General features: G+C 40.2%; 1 protein-coding gene across 12 annotated transcripts in view; it reads right to left on the reverse strand.

Annotated features, from left to right (window-relative positions):
* LOC148647106 (NACHT, LRR and PYD domains-containing protein 3-like) overlaps positions 1-23143 on the reverse strand; it is a 140909-nt gene that overhangs the window by 84894 nt on the left and 32872 nt on the right. The window contains exon 1 of one of the 12 annotated variants that reach the window (XM_088609337.1): positions 4896-5955. The exons of the other annotated variants lie outside the window; for them this stretch is intronic. The gene's annotated coding sequence lies outside the window, so the exon portion shown is untranslated. Of the gene's footprint in view, positions 1-4895; positions 5956-23143 lie in introns of those variants that run through there. 12 annotated transcript variants of the gene reach the window in all.

Raw genomic sequence — 23143 nt, forward strand, 5'->3', positions numbered from 1 at the left:
ATCCTGCTCTTGTAGAAGAGGAGTTGGCTCTGGCCCAGCAGAAAGTGCACTGGGTACAATTCTCTTCTTACTGACATAACTCACCCTAAACACAACAGCAGGGCTGCTGAAGGTCAGAATAAGGTTAGAGAAGAGTTGGATCACGAGACTCAACATAGGGGTCAGACAGGTTCAGGTGCTATAGCAGTGAAAGTGTACCTGAATATCAACACAGAAGTGAAACCATAACCAGAGGTACAACATTAAATTCATACAGTATATAACACATGGGATGACCTAGGTTCTTAATGTGACCGATGTTAATGGTCTTAATGTGGCATAACAAAATGATACTTTTATCATTTCCACCTGAAACAGACCTGAATCAATCTGTGAGTATATTAGGCTTTTGGGACACATACTGCAGCCTACTGCTAATGTAGCACTACTGCCAAATTGTAATTTACTGCTAGCTACATTAAGTGACACTAGCTTGGCAGCACCTTTCAAAATGAAATGAAAGCCTCAACCCTGCTTTAGAAAAAAAATTCCCCGGACCAGGTAAAGTCAACTTTAGCAAAGACACTTATATAACAAAACCATGGTTATGTACTATTAGGTGAGGGTCTGTAGAATAGATTTGAGCTACTTTTGGAGAGGCACAATTTTTTTGTTTGTTTGGGAGGGGAGTGAGACCACTCCCTGTGCATCAATGCATGGTCCCAGTCTGGGTGATCTTATCAACCCCAGCAGTTGTGACAGAGACCCTATGTGACAAAAACAAGGTGATTTTCTATTAGCTGTGGGTCTGTAGAATAAATTTAAGGTATTTTTGAAGAGTTACAAATTTTTCTTTGGTCATGACAGGAGTGAGACCACACCTTGCTCATCACTGCACGGTCCCAGTCTGGTAATAGGAGGTGCTCTACATACCTCAGCAGTTTTGACAGAGACACTTATCTGACAAAACCAAGGTGATTTTCCATTAGCTATGGGTCTGTGGAATAGATCGAGGTATTTTTGAAGAGACACAAATTTTGGTTTGGTCGGGAGGGGAGTGAGACCACTCCCTGTCCATCACTGCATGGTCCCAGTCTGGAAACAGCAAGTGGTCTTATAAACCCCAGCAACATTTGCAAAGATGCTTATCTGACAAAACCATAGTGATTTTCTATTAGCTGTGGGTCTGTAGAATAGATTTGAGCTACTTTTGGAGAGGCACAATTTTTTGTTTTGTCAGGAATTAGACTTTTTCCTGTCTAGAAGAGCACAGCTCTGTGTCAGTTTGCAAGCAGAAAGTGATATAAAAACACCCAAGAGATTGCAAGAAAGAAAAAAAATAATGAAGAACGGCAATTTCCTATTACCTGTGCGTCTCTGTATCACATTCCACCCCGTTTTAAGGATGTACAAATTGTTGTTGTGTTATAAATGTGACTTTATCTGGTCCAGGATTTATTTTTCCTAAAGCAGGGTTCGGGGACTTTTATTTTGAAAGGTGCTGCCAAGCTGGTGTCACTTAATGTAGCTAGCATCACGCTACTAGAGCCCTTCTGCTATGTTTATTTACCTTGGTTGAACTACACTATAACCTGTATTTCACCTGAATGTATTAATAATAACATTATATTCACATACTGTACTAAAACAACAAAAAATGCACATGAAAACTACATAAATTCACACAAGGCTACAGAAGGAACAGACTCGACTGGATTTAAAACACACGTAAGCTTATTGACAGAAATGGTAGAGTACAAGACGGCGTACTGTCTGATATCTCCGAAGTACAAAAAACGTATAAGTACGTGGGAGAGGTATTCGTTTAAATAATTTAAGTGTGATAACACTTTGTTACGGAGCCCGGGAGGGGCCATCAGTAGGAAAAAAAGTTATATCTAGGGAACGATTTACAATTCGTGCTCACGAAATTACTTTTTCCTTCGTTTTCCTTGTGTCAGGGTATTTGCACGCATGTAGAAAGTTTCTAAAATGCCAGCATTATCCCAGGCTCCGAGCAACCACTATCAAACGCTATATAACACATTTCCGCGTCTTTATATCTGTTGTGTATCTTAATAAAGAGCCGTTCTTATATTATTTTAACTATTTTATTAACTACACATATCACGCCCTTACACCATATATTCCTGCCTTCTACTCTCTCGTTCTGTTGTCTCGCGATGTCTACTCACTATACTACATCCCTTCCTTTGTTATTTTTAAAGTCCATAACTTTACCATACAATTGTAACAATTCTATACCAACACACAGTAAACGGTTATTAACTATTACAACAAAATGTATGTAAAACCTTCCATTTCTATTCAACACATTCAACTTTTTTTTCTTTTTTTTTACAACTATTTCTATGCGTACCAACTCAAATTTTAGTTCAATTTTTACTTAAGTCACTTCTAAATATCACCTAATTTCTAGCAGACTAAGCAACATCTACATAGATAACAAACAAAATAGAGCAATTTAACATTTGGAGACCTATGCAAGTCCTATATTTTTAAATGTCTCTGTAACGAGCTGGTTTCCTGACACTTCTGGTTGTTACTTCACTTCTGGGTAAAGTTACTGGCTCTCCTATGGATGTACTCTCCACTGTCTGAGGACTCTGCACTTCCTTCACGTCAGAAAGTTCTGTATTCTCAGCATTTTCTGTTTCTGCAGATTCAAAATCAAGATCCAATGGAGGAGCATGTCGAAGATGTTTTACATTTCTCATTATTTTTGAGCCATCTTCCACATTAACTAACTCAAAAGAGTTACAAGAGGTGTTTCTCAATAATACATAGCGAGTGTCTTTGAACTTGGCATCCAATTTACCGTTGTCTAGGCCAGCCACAAACACTACATCACCAACCTTAAAGTTGTGATCCCTTGCTCTCCCTTGATATCTTTTTTCTTTTGAATGTCCCTTTGCTCTTCTTCTTTCTTTTCCACATTTGGTAGTTTAGTCCGGATATCACGACCAAAGATAAGATTAGCTGGGGTTTCTCCAGATGCCCTGTGAGGTGTAGATCTATAAGTCAGCAGAATCTTAGGGAGTTCCCCTCTCCATTTTTTTCCTGCTGTCTGTGGCTGAAGATATATCTGATACAACAACCGCCTCAGGGTAAGAAGTATAATAGTCTATGACAGTCAATATGTATTCATTCTGAATGGGACCTACCAAGTCAATGCCCAATTTTGTCCAATGCCTTGGTGGTAATTCAAGTGGTTGGAGAGGTTGATCCTTCTGCAATGGCTGATTCAACACACAAGTGGAACAATTTCTGACTAGTCTTTCAACAGCACTGTCCATGCTAGGCCAGTAAAATTTGCTTCTCAGGTACTGTTTTGTACGAACCACACCCTGATGTGTCTCATGTGCTATTTCCAATGCTTGTCTGATTTTTGTTTTCGGTAACACAATCCTCTGTCCTCTTAAAAGCAGTCCATCATATGTAGATAACTCCAACCTACACCTGTGATATGGCTGCAGTTCTTCTGGAGTTGGATTAGGCCATTGTCCTTTTTCCACTATGGACATCAACAATTTCAATGTGTCATCTTCGTTTGTTGCTTGCTTAAGTTCCTCAAGTGTCAGTGCATGCAGTTCATAAGTGCTGATTGAAAGCACTCTATCAACATAGGTTTCTACATAACCACTGTCTTCTGTGTCTGGTAAAGGAAGACGTGACAATGAGTCTGCGACATTGGTTTTCCCTATTATGTGTTCAATTTTGTAATCATATGGCCGTAATCTCAATCCAGGTCTTTGTAGCCTGGGCGGTAACAATGTTGCCTTTTTGGGATTGAACATATAAATGAGGGGTTTATGATCTGTTTGAAGTGTGAACTTGCCTCCCCATAAATATGTCCTAAAATGTTCCACTGCCCAAACACAACTCAAGCCTTCACGCTCTATTTGCGAGTAATGCCTTTCTGTTGGGGTAAGTGAGCGACTTGCATATGCCACTGGTTTGTTTTGTCCATCTTCTCGTCTTTGTAGGAATTCTGCTCCAAGCCCTACAGGACTCGTGTCACTGATCACTACTGTTGGCGCATCTAGTTTGAAGTATGCCAGACACGGTTCAGTTACAAGTTCTCTTTTCAACTTGGCAAAGGCTTTCTCAGTTTCCGATGTCCATTCCCACTTCTGTCCTTTCCTCGTTAGTTTTCTAAGGGGTTCTGATATATCTCCATAATTAGGAATGAATTTCATCAAAAATCCACAAGTGCCTTAGAACGAGCGCAAAAGTGCAACATTCTCAGGTCTCAATGCACTGCAAACAGCTGTCACCTTTTTCGGGTCTGGTTTTATTCCTTCTGCAGTGACCAAATGTCCCAGTATCTCGATCTCTTTCAGGCCAAAGATACACTTATCTTTATTTAAAGTTAAGCCTCTGTCTTGGAATCTTTGGAATACTTGCCTGAGCCTCTGTTCTACTTGTTCTTCATTTTCCGCATGTACTACAACATCATCCACATACCATACAACACCAGGCATTGCACACAACATCGAGTCCATAGCCTTCCGATAGGCCTCTGGGGCACTAGACAAGCCAAAAGGAACTTTTCTGAAACGGTAACAACCCCTGTGTGTGATGAAGGTAGTCAGGTGTCTTGGTTCTGCTTGAGCTGCTTCATGAATTCTAGCGACTGTAAGAGCTCTTTCTAAAGTCAGCCCTTCCTCCTGCAACAATTTATCACGCAGTCTGTTATGTGCACATTTTTCCACAAGCTGATCTCTTAACATGTCAGCTTCCAATACTCCAAAGTCACACGATTTAGCCAGTTCTCTTAGTGCATTCACCGTGCTGAGACTGAGTTCTCTGCCTAAATTTATGCCGTTCCAAAACCACATTTCTCCGCGGTGTAAAGTAAGTGTCTAAGGCAGCTACAGTCTATTCATATGTACCTTTTTCTCCAGGGAGGTTGGCGAAAATCCGTTGTACGGGCGCCCCGATACAGTGCAGTAATACAGCACGTCTCACGGCATCCGGAGCTTCTGTAGATCCACTGGCTATTTCAAAAAATCTGTACGACCATGCATATCTTGTATTCCGTATACAAATCCGGAGCTCCGAGGTTGGAAGCGGTGGAGAAAGCTGGGCATAAGCAAAGCTTCTCGGCGCGGCTGCCGTATCTTCCATGGCGCATATTCAAGAGTTCGTTTCTACCAGCAAGAGAACGAAAACCTGCAGTGTTCTGCTCGCTTTGAGTTCGTTGAGCACTCATCTCTCGTCGCCATAAATGCTGTGTATCTAAATAAAGAGCCGTTCTTATATGATTTTAACTATTTCATTAACTACACAAATCATGCCCTTACACCATATATTCCAGCCTTCTACTCTCTCGTTCTGTTCTTTCGCGATGTCTACTCACTATACTACAAGTACAGTACTCCCACACGTACCATAGTCAAACACACCGACACCTTCACACAAGAATCTCTACAGTTTAACTGGAGGCACCAGTTATAAAAAAATCATAAATAAGAAACAATGACGTGACCCTCCCTAATTTAGGAATTGCATGACTTTAAAAAGATAAGTTTAGTTGAAAAAAAAAGTTTTATGTGCACAAAAACAGGTGATTTTCTTCCTCGTGATCAGCTTGGAAACTTACGCTGTAAATTACTTTTTAATCAAACTTTTAAAATACTTGAATTTCATAAACACAAAGAAAAAAAAAACATATTCTACTATTTTCCTTTGGTACGAAGCAGGTCAGTAGGTCTTTTTTTCCAATCAGAGTCTGAGAAAATATCTCCCCGTCCACTGCGCTCCGTCAGAGAAGCCGCGGCACCGAGAGAGGGAGGAGGCGCGGAGCTCTGTAATACAGAATGAGCCGTCTGCAGCCTGGAACGCTTAAGAAACAGATCGCGTCTACCTGTATAACTTAGGTTTTCAAATTAAGCAACGTAAATCATTTCCTTTGACTTCCAGTCCTTTAATTATCATTAAGGATAGCTACTTTCTCACCAATTATATTTATTTTTAAAGCATTGTTAAACAAAGCAGGAGCTTATTGTACTTCCTAATGACATGGCATGTGGAAAGATTATTTTAATCGCCTTTAGGTTTTTATCAATTTTAGCAAAGTACAATCAAAAGAAATGCCACAAAACTATTCTCGATTGTATTTCAAAATGTTATGTCTAACTTAGTTCAATATTTGAAATACAAGTCATTGTTCAAATGTACGTTAAATCCGAGTATTGGAAAATATGTAAAATACAGAATTAGTAAAGATAAAATATAAAGGATAAAATATATTTTAAAATATTTTGCTATCAACAATTTATAACAGTCTTAACTGTTTATAGCAATCAAATGTATTAACTAAGGAATAAGGTGGCAGTGTTTAGCATGCTTTTGGTAAGTTTTTTCATAAATACAACAGTTGCACCAGATATCTCAGTGACTTTCAAAATTAAATTATGCATGCAAATCTGTGAACTAGAAAGATAACTAAGCTATCCATCCATTTCTAATGGTAGCACAGTGGTTAGCATTGCTATCCTACAGTGCTGGGGCCCCAGGTTCAATTCCTGTGGTACAGTATGTGTGGAGTTTGCATGTTCTCTCTGGGTTCATGTGGGTTTTCTCCAAGTACTCTACAGGTACCTACATACTGGTAGGGTTAATTGGCTTATGGAAATACTAATAAGCCACACTCACTCATGTGAGTGTCTGAGTGTCTGAGTGTGTGTTTCTGTCTGTTTGTCTGCCCTGTGATGTATTCTGGGTGTATTCTGCCTTGCGTCCGTTGCTTGCTGGGATAGGCTCCAGTTCCCCTGTACTAGATAAAGAGATTAGAAAACGGATGGAACTAAAGGACTGTGTAACTATACACAGTGATTAAACCCACTATGAGATGGCAGGATCTCACTGAGGATAAATTATTTTATAGTGCTGGTTTAACAAAAACAGCTTTTCCACCTCTCTGGCACATCAGTATCCATAACTAGTCGGACAACAAATCAACAAATTGCCTCTAAATATAAATATCTTCAGATGCTGGCTCAGCATCAGTTATGTTTGCCCATTCCTTCAATTGATGTGCCTCCAAAACACAGTTGAACGCTAGCAATTTCACAAAATCTAAAATACAATCCTCATTTCAGTATCTATGTAAACATTCAACAGTGGATATTCAGTGAGTCTGTTAACTTTATCACCTTCCCCTGCAGTCTGTAACATCTCCTGTCCATTTGTCAAAAGCATGCCTAACCTTTTTAGGAAGTGTCCTTGTTATCAGTGTATTCCTCAACTTTCCGCAAATTATCTTTTTCCTACCTACCTGTACATCTCTAGTTTTAACATGCTCCATGAGAACTTACTTTTAACCTGTGTCTGTTTATCTACTACATGGTAGCAAACAATCTTTGTCTAATTTTACTGTACCTGCCATTTTTTGCAGCCTGCAGATAACACTTTCAGTTATTCTAGATTAATCATTTTCTACTACTTTGAGAAACTGAAAATCCCATTGTAATTTTCAACCCTGTCTCAACTACTCTTCATTCCTCATTTCAACCATACTGTTACTACAGGATGTTTCAGGTCAACATTCTAGCTTCTGTGTTGTTCATTTATTTCTTCCTCTCTGTTCAAAGCTCCTCTTACTTTCTTAACTCTACCGCTAGTAGATCTTGTGTCCATACATCCTCCCTTGCTTCTTTTTCAACCTTTCCATCCTTCTCCTTCAGTGTCTGCAACCTGGTATCTCATATTCTAACCATACCTTGAATATCCATATACCTTGCATTTATTTCTAATATACCTGTATGCTGTTATTTTGCATACAATATGTTGGTTTTTTTGCAAGAGCTCTTCAGACACGCTGTTACTAGCTTGAACATAACTCCTAATTCTTTGCTCCCTGCAATAAGTCAGACTAACTTAAATCTTCAAAAACTGCTTGTATTAATTGTTTAAATCACAAACATCATATGTAAATACCGGCCATGTATAGCATTAAAAAAAGCTGCATTATGGAACATCACACTGATTTAGTTTCTTTTAAAGGGAACTAGAGAAACTAAAAGGGCTTCTTTTTCTAGAATTGATGACTGTACATCTTGTTCACTGGGGTAATTAAATCCACACCAAGCAATCTCCAATATGTTCAGAATTTGACAACCAGAATATTGCGCAAACAAGCAATCACATTACACCTGTCTTCAAGTCCTTGCACTGGCCTCCTATCAGGTTTCGAGTCAACTTCAAAATCCTCATCCTCATTCAATACCTATTTGGCTTATCTGCAACCTTTGTCCCTCTGACTCTGGTCTTCTAGCTGTCCTCAAGAATATATACATTCTGTGAGTGACAGGGCCTTCTCTAGCTGCACCCCAGGGCTCTGGATTTGTATCCCCATGATATCAGAGTCACCTACCCTGAGTGCATTTAAATCTAACCTCAAAACCTTCCTTTTAGTGTCTGTATCTGCTTCATTTTCTAACTTCGGTAGCACTTCTAACTGCTTGTCTTTCTTATATGTATTTACTTTGTAACTCATGGTCCTCATAACTGTTTTTACACCTGCTATATTGCTTTAAGATGCTTGGATATGTGCTATATAAAATAAAGTTTACAGTTACTGTTATTGTTATAGAGAAACATGATCAGATTTTCCCTGGTTCAGAAAAAAAAAAAGATCTAAACTATACTGGTTCGTCACTCTTCTCACACCATCTTTGCTAAATGGCTTTGCATACAGATCTGATCAATCACACTGTACATATTTTCTGTGCTTTCCCTATCCTGTTAGATTTATAATTATAATCTCCTTCTCAAAATGAGTCATTTCTAAATACCTGTTTTCACTGTTACCATCTTACAACACAGTGACACAATTTACACTGATCTTAACTTGACAGCTGCTGAGTCCTTAATTCATTCTGCTACCAACATTGGTTTAGATTTCTATAATTATGTCTTTATTTAGTGGTTCCATTACTGACAGGCTAAATTACTTTCTTTGAAAAATGTATTTTATGTGTGGCAAACAAAAACTGACTTGCTGTAATGAATGTTCAACTATTTAAGAAGCCTTCCATGAAACCATGTTTGCTACTAATTCATATACTTTAAGGCTTTCTGATAAAATTACTGTTTTTCATGTTAGTTAATTTTCTGACTCTTTATCCCATCAAACCTTCATTCTCACCCTGCCAGAAATGCACCTGATTATTCAAGCGCCTCACTCTCTGCCAAATCTGTTTCAGGTTCAGACGTTCTTTTGTAAAACACAGCTTTCTGTAATTTCTTGTATATCTAAGCTTTGCAAGTGTCCCTGCGTCCCTCTTCTGCACTGTCTGGTCATGACATTTTTCTGTTTGCTTATTTCAAGGTAACACCAGCTCCATTTCTAAAACGTTTTGCTCATGTGCATTTTTGTATTTATTTACATCTCTAACATTTTTTATGTCCTAAATTTTAATTTGCCTTAATTTGTTAGACTGAATTTTAGTTTCAGCCTTAAAAAGCTTGGGTTTTATCTATCTTTTGTTTCTTTTCCTACAGAGCTCTTTAATTGCTCTTTAAGTTTCCAGCATGTTTACATTAATCTATGCACATTTTAAACTGTTAATACTGATCACCGAATTATTGCATTATGGCTTAATTCACCATTTCCTGAACTTCTATGGCAAGCAGTGCTAGTGCTATCTCTGTTGCTATCTTTTGCAGCTGAAATCTCACTGTTTAAAAGAATAAGAAATTAGATTTCTCATAAATACAATTATTTCTTTATTTTCTAATTGAATGAGATTAGTTTATGTGTCAAATACACAGCCACGTACTATGATACAGGGCACGCTAATACTTGAGTGGACACAAGAGCTACTATGTAATTCTATACCATTGTATAGGAATGCGTGCTCCGAACATAAATGACTAATTGTATTTAAAAAACGTTATCTCCAGCAAATAGGGAAGTAGGAGAATGTGAGTGGAAAGCGTGATAGATAACAGAAAAATATTTTAAAACTGTTCTAGGTTAATTTGAGAAAAATACACCAAGCGTCTCTTTGTTTCGCTCCCATGCGCATGAAATAAAAACTTCTAATAACTTCTGAGACGGACTCCTGAAACGGAAACGGGGGAAAATGCAAGCTTGCGGATTGCTAAAGCAGGTAAGCCGCACACTATTTGTGAAGAACTTTGATTACCATTGGAAAAAGAGCTGACATGTATTGCGGGAGAAGGACCCAAAGCAAAATCCTCTGAACTCAAAAGTACCAGCAGGAGTTTATCCAAAAATGTGGGTCAGAAGGTCAGGCCAGGGTCAAAAACCAGTAAATCCACAATAACAAAGTTGAGATTGAAGTAAGAGACAAGATGTAAAAAGGGTTAATAACTTAAGTCAGTTCTGCCTGAAAATTAGACTTCTAAGCAACAGGGGTTTATTGCAGGAAAGGGGGTTAACTGATAAGGATTCCAGATGTGAGCAAGGAACCCCCTGGGGGCATAATCTTAAACTGACCATTTGGCCAGGGCCTCTTAACTGGCCAAATACCATGACCCCCCCTTACCATAACACCGAATGACGTCCAAAGCAGCAAGGAAGGACTATATAACCTAAAAGTTTGTACCGGCACATCGAACAATACTTTGGTTTTGTTATTTCTTGCGGGAAACAAGACTTCGGCTTTATTGTTCCTTGCATGCAATAAACTCATTTGTTTTACTTCATCTCGGGATCCAGAACCTTATTATTTCTGTTACAACAAGATCAACGGGGAACGGGGAACGGGGAACGGGGAACGGGGAACGGGGAACGGGGAACGGGGAACGGGGAACGGGGAACGGGGAACGGGGAACGGGGAACCTCTAGCTAGGTGAAACCCAATACTGAGCAAGGAGTGGTGTGTCAGGTTGGTTTAAGTAGGCAGGTGGAAGAAGGTGTGTCTGATTATTTAATTGGAAACTGCACTGGAATGTGAAGGAGTTGATTAAGGGCGGTGAGTTCTCCAGGGATGTGACATAACACATATTATGTGTGGAGAAAAAGCTGCTAAACAGCTCAACCTGCTGCCCCTTTCGAATGACACAGTCACTCGTAGAATTATTGATATGGCAGATGATGTCAAAAGTACACTGATAGAGCTTGTTAAGATGAGCAGATGCTTTTAACTGCAATTAGATGAGTCTGTAGATTAAGTTGATTTGGCCAATTTGCTTGTTTACGTTAGAAATGAGTTTGAGGGCACGTCTCATGAGGACTTTCTGTTTTGGAGACGCTACCAACAAAAACTACAGGAGAGCACATATTTCAGCTTCCGAATGAATTTATCGAAGAGAATGGCCTCGACTGGAAAAAATGCGTCGGAGTTTGTACAGATGGTGCTAGAGCGATTATGGGCAGACACAGCGTTGTAGTTGCACGAATTAGAGAGGTTGTTCCAGATATGAAGTGGACTGCAGCATCGAAGGCCTTGGCAATCAAGAAAATGCCTGAGGATTTAAAATCTGTTAGACTGTGCTGTCAAAGTTGTGAATTGTATCAATGCTCAACCAATGAATTCACATCTGCTTTGTTTGACTAAACAAGCTCACCCCTCTCACTGAAATGGTAAGTGCTCAGTGCTATTTTTATTATGTGTGTGTGAGTGCACGTGTTGGTCATTGAGATATTCTGTGGTTCCTATGAGAAGAAGACTTGTAGGTGGTACTTGGATGCTTTGGTTTGATCAGGGGTGGGACTTGGTCCAAAACGTTTGAGAACCACTGACTTATTCTATATAAACACAAAGTAATTTCTCTCTGAAAATGCTCTTTTTCTTGTTTGTTTTGGAGACCTTGATCGATACTGATTTGAGATGTCAAAAAGCATTTATTTAATATTTGTATTTCTGCTCCAGAAAAATTGTGCATTTCCAACATAACTCTGTTTGTCGAGATTTAAACTATATTTAGGCTCACATTTCAACTATAAATCTTACTCTAATTACTAGCATACTGTAAATACTGATGTTTTACTCCCCCTTACCACAAAAATATATTCGTATTATAACTGGGATTCACTTTTTTTTCTGTCTGTGTTTCTCCTTACTCTCTCTCACCCACTGCGATTCGGACACAGAATGGTTAAAGAAGGCAACATGTCAAGCAGCCAGAGGGAAGGTGGGTCGTCTTCCTGCCTCCGTAACTAAAAATCCAAATAGGAGTGGCTTAAGTGACTTACAGAGTCATGTAACTGACAGTTTGAGGTAACGTATCGTTTAAATTTCACATTGTTGCTGGTTAAGCTTTCCAAAATCAGGACCAAAGAAATGGGACTGATTTTTCACTCTGTTTTGTTGGTTAAACTCAAAGATCATAATCACCACCATTTTAAATGGGATGTGCAGTATAGTTCTTAGTTCAGTTTGACTTTTAACTGTATGTACTGTCTTCGTAATTGGATAGTGCTTTAAAGAGAGGGAGCACCAAAAATGTTCAGAGCCATCATCTCCGCTTTAAAGGTACCCTCCTCATGGAAGAATTTTCACCTTGAATGTTTGCCCAGCCGACTAGAGGAATTCTAGTGAGATCCTGCTCTTCACCAACCCCTCAAACACTCTCCCCATCTACAGACCCTCCACCTGAGACTGTGTTTATCCTGCTCTTGTAGAAGAGGAGTTGGGCCTGGCCCAGCAGAAAGTGCACTGGGTACAATTCTCTTCTCATTGACATAACTCACCCTGAACACAACAGCAGGACTGCTGAAGGCCAGACTAAGGTTAGAGAAGAGACTCAACATGGCTGTCAGGCTGGAGCAGGTGCTATAGCAGTGAAAGTGTACCTGTTTCACAGCACAGAAGTATAACCTTAACCAGAAGTATAACATTAAATTAATACACTATATAACACATGGGATGACCTAGGTTCTTTATGTGACCGATGTTGTGTCCCACTTGAGTCAATTGCACAAAAAATTAAACTTTTAATTTGACAGTGCCTCAACCTGAAACAGCCATGAATCAATCTGTGACTATATTAGGCTTTTCAGGAATTTCAACCCTAATTCTACCAGTCATCACAAGATGACTTCACAAGGTTTCTGTGCCCAGTATATTACAATGAACAAATATCCTCCTTACTTTCTGTAATTTAAATTTTAATTTAAGGAATTCACCAAGTCTCTTAAACCAAAAGAAAAAAACATTAGCACGCTTGTCTAAAGGAGAAATAATGAATTCCCAAATTTTAGTTATTTCACAAACTTTTTTTTCAAATAAACATATTTTGTTAACACTGGATGGTAAAAGCAAAAAATTAAAAAAACTGGTTAGTCCGCGATACCATTCTAGTATTGCGACTGATGGGTTGTTTCAGAGGGGAGACAGTGGAGCAGTGGATAATATGGCTGTATCACAGTGCTGGAGCCCTGGTTCAATTCGGGACCTGTGGAGTCGTCTGCGTGGAGTTTGTATGTTCTCTCTGTGTTCACTCTGGTTTCCTCTGTCGAATCCCTGATGGACCGACAACCAGTACAGGCCCCCGTGTTGGGCCCACTGCTTGCTAGGATAGGCTCTGGCTCACTCATGACCCTGAATTAGAAACAGTGGAGTTCAGGACAGACTGGGCGTCTCCTCTCTCCACACACACAGACAGCCGTGGTTCTCAAAAGAACTGCAAGACCTACACCGTAAGAACAACAAGGCTTTTATTGAGGGTGACCGACCTGAATATATCTCAGCCAAATATGAACTGCACTCTGCAGTGAGGCAAGCTAAGAGCAACTACAGTAAAAAACTAGAGGAAAAATTTGCTGACAACAACTCAAGAACAGATTGGAGGAGAATGCACAATATGACCAACTACAAGGAATAAAACTCGCTTTGAAAAACCTGATGTGGAGGCCTCCTCATTACCTTCATTTTTTTTTCTTTTTCTTTCTCCATCCACACTGACGAACTAAGAGCAATCTTCAAAAAACAAAATAAAAGGAAAGCCACAGGCCCAGACAATTTGTCAGCTGCAGCCCTCAGCTATTGTGCTGATCAACTGGCTTCTGTGTTTACCAACATTTATATTTCACTACATCAGCAGGAAGACCCTCACAGTTTTAAAATATCCACTATAATACCTGTTCCTATAATACCTCTTCAAAAATATCTCGCCTCAACGACTACAGACTTCGGTGGCTATGAAAGCCTTTGAGCTTCATTTGGGATTAAAGTCAAAACACACCGATACCTTCAAACAAGAATCTCTGCAGTTTTAGTAGAGGAATTCAAGAGAGATCCTGCTCTTCACCAATTCCTCAAACACTCTCCACCTCTACAGACCCTCCACCTGAGACTGTGTTTATCCTGCTTCTGTAGAAGAGGAGTTGGGCCTGGCCCAGTTGAAAGTGCACTGGGTACAATTCTCTTCTTATTGACATAACTCACCCTGAACACAACAGCAGGGCTGCTGAAGGCCAGACTAAGATTAGAGAAGAGGTGGATCAAGAGACTCAACATGGGAGTCAGGAGGGACCAAGTGATATACTGTACCAGTGAAAGTGTGCCTGTTTCTCAGCCCAGAAGTGTAACTATAACCAGAGGTATAACATTAAATTCATCCACAATATAATACATGGGATGTCATAGGTTCTTAATGTGACCAATGGTTTGTCCCACTTCAGTCAATTGCACAAAAAATGAAGCTTTTAAGTTGGCAGTGCCTCCACTTGAAGCAGCCATCAATTTGTGACTATATTAGACTTTTTAGGAATTTCAACTGTAATTCTGCCAGTGATCACAAGATGACTTCACAAGGCTTGTGTGCCCAATGAGCAAATATCCTCCTTATTTTCTGTCATTTAAAATTGAAAAACACATATAGACCATGCTGCATTGTGAAATTTCTCAAACACAACAACATATATAAATAACCGTTAGAGAAACTAAAAAAACAACATTCACTATAAAGGAATGTACGGAGTCTCTTAAACCAAAAAAAATCGTTGGCGCGCTGGTTAAGAGACGAGATGATATATCCCTCAAATTTAGTAATTTCACAAACTTTTTTTTAAAAAAACGTGTTTTGATACTGGATGGTACAAGTAAAGTAAAAAAAAACAGGTTTGTCTGTGATAAAACAGTACAATAGATTTGAGTCTTGACTACAATAAATCAAACGGTCCGGTGAGAATAATCTGTATCCTGTGTCCACTGGTCTTGGCTGTAAATCATCAGGTTCACTCTCAGCCATATTCTGTTTATAAGAATGAAAATGGATGCCTTGCACATCGTTTTTCCAATCCCAATCCAGTCCCTTCTGTTTCTCTCTTTTCCCAATAATCTCTCCTCTTTTCCTCCAGTTGTTAATTAAATTTAAACTCACCCCTCCGCGCACAATAGCCGATCTGTATACTCCGGATCTCTCCACAGTGCTCTTTTTTTCTCTCAGGACATGTACCCTCCAGTTCAATGAATACAGTATATGTTTATTTAACCTGGTTGAATTACAATATATAGGGCAGTGCGGTGGCTCTGTGCCGGTGGCTGGAAGGTTGCTGGTTCGTATCCAGTGGCTAGCAGAGGAATCCTACTCTGTTGGACCCCTGAGCAAGGCCCTTAACCCCAGCTGCTCCAGGGGTGTCCTATAAATTGCTGACCGTGTGTTCTGACCCCAAGCTCTCTCCCTGTCTGTGTGTCTCATGTAGAGCAAGTTTGGGTATGCGAAAAGACAAATTACTAATTCAAGAAATTGTATATGGCCAATAAAGTGATCTTATCTTAATTTAACTTGCATTTCACCTAAACATATTGACATTAACATTATATTCACAAACTGTACTAAAGCAACAAAAAATATATATTAAAACTACATAAATTCACACAGAGCTATAGAAGGGACAGACAGACTCTGCTGGATCTAAAACCGACACAAACTACTTGACAACAATGGTAGCGCACAAGACTCCCCACTGTGGGCTGTCAGCATTTTTAGTGAGGTGGGACAATGCGGGGGTTTTGGGATTGCGGGGTCAACTGGCTTACTGTCCTATATCTATGAAGGAGACAGAGTGCCGATGTGGAATCAAGACGTGGGTGAGGTATTCTTTTAAATATTTTAAGAGTGAGCGATATCGCTTTGTGGAGAGACTAACATAAATTGTTCTCTAGCTAGAGAGAGAGAAAAGTTATGGAATGTTCGGCGCTGTTCTATGACGAACGATTTAGTCAGTCACATGAGCATTTAGTCTAGGCAGGCTCAATTAGATACAGTACATCACTGGCTGAAATCATCAATCAACATGGTGCCGGAGAGTGGGTACGTGGTGCTCCTCATCTTTATGTCTTCATCTGTTTCGTATTGTGGGCTTTTTGTATCCAGTGTATCTTTTCAGCAATTATTTATGACCGACAAGTGCTTGTGGCACTGGATTGAGAATCGCTGATTTAAACACAGATATTTCCTATTTTGGGTGCCTCTGCGAACGGACCCCCCACCTGACTCAGAGCAGAGCAGGCGAACGCGAAGGACGCGGAGCGGGGAGGACTTCAAGCGAGAGTGAAGCGCCGCGGTTACCGGACCCCACTCCTGAGTGTCTTCCTGGCCAACGTGCAGTCCGTGGAGAGTTGGACGAGTTAAGCCATTAGAGGGATTGTTGTATTCTCTGTCTCGCCGAGACCTGGCTGACCCCCAATACACCTGACTCAGCCGTTCAGCTTGACAGATTCTCCACCTATCGCATGGATCGCTCTGGTTCAGCTGGTAGTGTATGTCTAATGATAGTCAACTCTTGGTGTGCAGATGTGAACATGGCTGGGATTATCGCTAAGGATACCAGTCATCCTGGTTTCTCACTTTTCTCCCCCTTCCCTCTGGTAAGTGTTATAGGAGCATAAAGGCAAGTACGTCCAGATTCAGAGACAGTTTCTTCCCACAAACTGTCAGATTACTGAACGCTACCCCTACCACTGGCTCACACCGATTTATTTTCTAAGATGCATGTCATTTAACTTGTTGTTGCTGTCGCTGTTCTGTGTTTGTTTTTGGTGTTAATGTGTTTGTAGTGGAGCATACATTTAATGAAAGTTAGAGGGATGTAATTGCTGGTGTTTGGGGCCCTCTAGTGTTGATCAGTGTTAGCGCATTGATTTGCATCCGCTGTGTCACAGAGAGAAATCTGTACAGGCTTTCCCACGCAGGCTCTATCCCCACTCCAGTTTCCAGAGTGTCAGGGAGAGACAGCATATGAGATCAGTGCACAGCCTGTACAGAGCTTTCCCCTCAGCTGTGGCCAGAGACCGTTCCTCTAAAGTACAAGACTATAGGAATTTTTGTATATGTTTGACTTACATTTGGGAACCCTAAAACATTTGCTAGAAGGAAGAGTTCATATTCAGAATTGAGGATATGGGAAGGATCTGATATATTTTTTTCTGCCTGTTTGATTTTGGATTTTTCAAAGATTGTCTGCAGGGAGGGATGCTGTTTCACTCCCATGACTTTCAAAGCTGTTTGGATGAGGCGGGTGATTTGCGTTTTAAAATGAACTGATAGATTACCAAACCACACTGTTATACCATATCTAATAATGCTCTTGATTACAGCATGGTAAAAGAGCAGCATTACTTCCTGTCGAACCCCAAACACTCTTAGTCTTCGCAGGAAATAAGTGCTGCTGAACTTTGGAGCAAACGATCTCCATATGAGTAGTCCAGCACAGGTTACTGTCTATGCTTACACCTAAGTACTTATATGAATCAATCTGAGTGATAAATTCACTCAGATGGATTACTGCATCTGAGTGATCACGAACTACTCTGGGATCAAAAACTATTTATTTTGTTTTTTTTAACATTCAGAATTAGGCTATTGTTGTCATACCATTGCACAAACCTTTGGATTTATGATCTATACAAATGAGCTGCTTCCATTGAGCCAAGCACAGCTGTATCATCTGAAAATTTGAAAATGAAGTTGCTTTGACTACTGCTTGTACAATCATTTTAATAAAGTGTGAACAGAACTGTAGAGCTCACACAGCCCTGAGGGGCACCTATGCTGATAGATCGTGACCCCGAAAGAATTTTTTTAACCCTGACATACTGTGTATGATTTGTTAAAAATGAAAGGTATCATCTTATAATGTTATAGTTAATGGAAATTTGCTTCAACTTGCTTATCAATAGATGAGGATGCAGAGTATTGAATGCAGAGCTGAAGTCCATAAACAGCGTCTGCGCATAGGCACTGGGGTTGATGGAGCCTGCGAATGGCTTTTACATGCTGAACTGTAATCATCACGCCTGCTTGATCACAAAGACGGTGTTTATATGCAAACTGATATGGATCCAGTACAGTGTTCACTTCTGAGCACAGCGTGGATACCATAATCCTCTCAAAGCATTTCATAACAACAGACATCAGTGCTACCAGCCTGTAGTCATTATTTTCTGAGGGACAGGGCTGTTTGGGTATTGGCATGATTATTGCTTTTTTCCACAGTGCTGGAACAGAGTGAGAGTCAGCAGACTTCTGAAAGACAGGGCACCCTGCTTGTGATAATTCCTCTGCGCAATTTTTTAAAAGAGAGGCAGAGATGCCATCGGGGCCTGGTGCCTTTTTTACACATGTGTGCTTGAAAGATTATGTGGTCATCTGTGAACTTATTACAAGCCTACCAGCACTTCTGTCTGCTGTAATAGTATCTAATATACTATCACCTGTAACAGAGATGTCCTGTGTCTCAAACCTCAGATAAGTCAGTCAGATCATTTGCTTTAGCCAGCTCTTCCATTGTATGGATGCTCTTCTTTGAAGAATTCATGTTTGTGACTGTTTTCATAGTTTGCCACAGCCTCCTGGAGTTCATTGTTTCAAAGTCCCTCTCCATTGTCTCCTTGTGTTGATTCTTTGCATTCCTGAGTTTTAGTTTAAGCTCTTTTTGCAGTAATTTCAGTTGCACTTGATCCTGGTTTTTAAAAGTGAGTCTTTTACAGTTGATGCAGTCAATCACATCCTTAGTTACTGTATATATGGTTTATTATTTGAGTTCACTGTTATGCTTTTCAAGAGACACATCAGAGGGGTGACCCTACATTAACAGCATCCCCCGAGATGTAGTGCTGACTGAAACTGACATGAATATCTGCTTGTACATCATGGGCAATACATTTCCAATGTAGCTCTCATCCAGTCCACACATTGCCAGCAGCCCAGGTCCATGTCTATCAAGTAGTGTAGCTGGGTGATACTGGCTAAGACCAGTCTGCTGATGAAGAATAAAAAATGACCCAGTTCTGTCTCCATTCTATTACTGTGGCTGATGGGCTGTTTAAGAGGGGAGATACAGTGGAGCAGTGGTTAACATGGTTGTATCACAATCCGGACCTGGATAAATATATGTGTGGAGTCTGTATGTTATCTCTGTATTCTCACTTGTTTCCTCTGTCAAACCCCTGATGGACTGATAACCAGTACAGGGACCTGTGTTGGGCCCACTGCTTGCTAGGATAGGCTCTGGCTCACTCATGACCCTGAATTAGAAACAGTGGAGTCCAGGACAGACTAGGTGTCTCCTCCTCTCTACTTTTTCACAGAGCCCTGACATCCTGCTCTCCCCCAGCCATGACCATGATGTCATCAGTATACTCCGGGTCTCGGATAGTAAGATCAGGGCAGCTTGGGATGTACAGCCTCTTGCTGACCCAGCGCAGCCGATATAGAAGAGGCTCAATGGCGTATCTCCAAAAAGTAACAGAGTACATCAGGCTATTTTCACAACCAATCTCCAGCAGTGATTACTAGATTTAAAAGGTGTTATAAGGTCATGAACTTGACTCATTTTCTTTGACCTGGTCTCTCAATCAAAGCCTGGGTCAAAAGATTGACCATGTAATTGCTTCCACCATGTCCAATTTAGGAAACTAAATTTTAGTACAAGACAGCAGCCAAGAGAGAGCAAGTCCATACAAACCAGAATGTTGCCTGAGACTTTGTCTGCCAAAGGGGAAATCTTGTGATTCACAAACCAGCTTTGAATTTCACTTAAATTCAGTTAACATTGATACAGTTGGACTTCATTGTCCACAGAGTATATAATATTCTGATGTATATTCTGATATTATATGCAATAATCTACTGTAGGCAGTAAGAGCACTATATCCTGAGACAGTCTGAGTTCTCTCACTTGCAGCAGGACTCGAGTCAGGCTCTATGTTCAGACTGTTTGAAATCCCTGAGGAGCAATTTCAGCACCAAGATCAACAACGCTCTTTCTGTTTGTGATGATAGCAAGCCTCACCCCTTAACTTTTAAGTATGGCCAGTTGACACAGACATCCAGAGGCAATTTCTGTCTGGAATGATATCCCCTCAAACATTTTGCAATATCTCTGGACATGTAGACACTAGAGCCCTACAATAGAGCTTAAATTTAAGTTACCTTCTTGAGCATTATGTGTATGAAATCATATTTCTTTTATGTCTTACTGTTTCCACTCACCAGACAGAAATATCCAGGACAAAACACATAAAACAAAAAATAGATTTTTTTCTGTCTTCAAAGATCAATATTTTAAGTTCTGGACCTTAAAACGTCTGAAAATGCTTATAGACCTTTCCCTACAGTATGTGTCTTCTAGCTTGAAGAAGAAATAAAAATAAAAAATTGAGACAAATGGAACAAATCTAAAATATTCTACATATTGTATTGTGAAGACCTGGAATGGTATTACTAAGTGTGTGGGCCACTGAAACACCAGCATCCGAGTTCTGTACTAAAAAGAGTTTTACAGACAGTGGAAATTTTCCTGTTCTGTTAAAACTATTATAACATAAAATGGAAAATATGTGTTTTTTCATCCATTCATTTAGCAGTATTCACAAATAAATGTGCACTTTCCTTCACAAATCTGATGAGCCAAAGCTAAACAGTTTCCTTTTACCTGATTCAATTGGTTTTAGAAAACATATCTTCTGGACACTTGGTTAAAAACAAATTTCTTAGCTGAAAATTACATTTAACCCTAACCCTAAACCAACTCTGGTGAACTTGGCCATATTTATGCTACTCAAACTGCAGTGGAGAGGGTCAGCAGTTTTAATTCCTGGGAGTTAATATCACAGTGGACTTAACCTGGTCTCACCACACCAACATCGTGGTCAAAACAGCATGGCAGTGCTTATTATTTCTCCGTAGGCTAAAGACGTTTGGCATGCCATCACATATCCAGACCACGTTCTACTGGTGCATTATTGAGAGCATCCTGACTTGCTGCATCACTGCGTGGTATCGGAGCTGCTCTGCTTGGGATCACAAAGTACTGCAGAGGGTGATGAGGTCAGCACAGCTCATCACTAGTTGTGAGATACCAAACATACAGAATATCTACAGTACTCTGCTAGATCTCTTAAGTAACCACCCTAATGGTCCTTGTTAAAAATTCAGGTTACATGGACATGCAGTTTTCATTGTATTTGGCACACTGCATATTACACTATTTGGACATAATGTATTGCATACACAATGGACATGTAGCAGTTCTATTTATATTTAGTTTTTTTTTATTCAATTTTTATTGCACTATTATTCTGTAACTTTTAATTTTGTGCTTTTTATTTTTTTTTCCTTCTGGTGGGCTCGCAGAAAATACATTTCATTGCCAGCAATTACTGCTGCATGCTGTATTGTTGTGCATTTGATAAATACACTTTGATTGATTGATTGACACAGAAGAAAAACTAATAACACTTGAAATGGCTATTAAAGACAACTTAAACCCCTCAGACACCCCGATCACAGAGCATGACCTGCTAGTCAAACTCCAGGTCCTCAGACCATGACAAGTCTGTGGACAAGATGGAGCCAACAGCAAGATGCGAGATGCTGAGACACAGCAGTTCAGAATTGCAGCAGGTCCTGCTCAAACTCTTCAACCTTGTACTGAGAGTACTGAGAGTCAGGTGTTTCCCTGAGGTCTGTAGTCAAGGACTGGTCACCCACATCTATACATTTGGAGACAGACTTGTCCCTTAGAACTACCAGGGCACCTATGTGAACAGTAACATGGGAAAGCTATTCTGCAGTATCATGGAAGCCCAAATAATGGCCATCCTTTAACAAGCACAGTGTACTGAATAAGAGTCAGACCAGCACCCTACCACACTGCCTCACACATGATAACATTTATACCCTGGACAGACTTATAAACAAACATGTCCACCAAAAACATTTTTTTTCTCATCATGCACGCAGATGTCTTCCTCTTTAACAGTGTGCCTTTCGTACTAAGCTCCCCCCTCAGCTATTTCTAGAAGATGTCCACTATCTCCTCAGAAAGTTCACGTTCACACACCTAAAGAAGGCTCCACAGTCGAAATGTTGTGTCTCTTGTCTTTGCAGCATGGAATAAGCCTTGTTCATCTTCGCAGCAATACAAGCAGTGATCTGTAGGGAGCAGCACAGTGTCCTACCCTATCAGAGATTCTTCATACTCAACTATGATCTGCACTTGAAATGCACTTGAAGTGGCCTCCACTGGATCAGTCACCACTCAAGTGGTCACTGACTTCCTAGATTCCCTCTTTGCCCACTGGGATTTGCTAACCACCATCACCATGACAATGGGCCGCAGTTTGTGTCCACTGAGTTTCAGTCTTTAGCAATTACTTATGATCGAAATAATTGTGGACACTGGATCAAGAATCATTGACTTAAACACAGATATATTCTATTTGAATATAAATCTAAATCAACTATCTTGGGCGCCTCCACCTGACTCAGAGCAGAGCAGAGGACTTCAAGTGAGAGTGAAGCGCTGCGGCTACTACTCACGACTACTACTACTACTCTCATGGCCAATGTACAATCCGTGGAGAACAAGATGGACAAGCTAAGGGGAAGGTTAAGCCATCATCAGGACATCCAGGGCTGCTGTCTCACTGAGACCTGACTGACCCCCAGTACACCTGACTCAGCTGGTCAGCTTGAGAGATTCTCCAAATAGCATATATATTGGTCTGGTCTGGCTGGTAAGAAAAAAGGTGGTGGTGTTTGTCTTATGATAAACAACTCTTGGTGTTGAGAAGTTAGAATTTTCAAGCAAATTTGCTCTCCGGACCTGTAATATCTGACTGTAAAATGTCATCCATTCCATCTACTGAGAGAATTTTCATCTGTTATTATTTCTGCAGTGTATTTTCAAACCCATGCGGACATGAAAGCAGCA

This window comes from Lepisosteus platostomus, chromosome 16, assembly GCF_059453375.1.
Source record: "Lepisosteus platostomus isolate fLepPlt1 chromosome 16, fLepPlt1.hap1, whole genome shotgun sequence".
In the NCBI taxonomy this organism is placed as follows: Eukaryota; Metazoa; Chordata; class Actinopteri; order Semionotiformes; family Lepisosteidae; genus Lepisosteus; species Lepisosteus platostomus.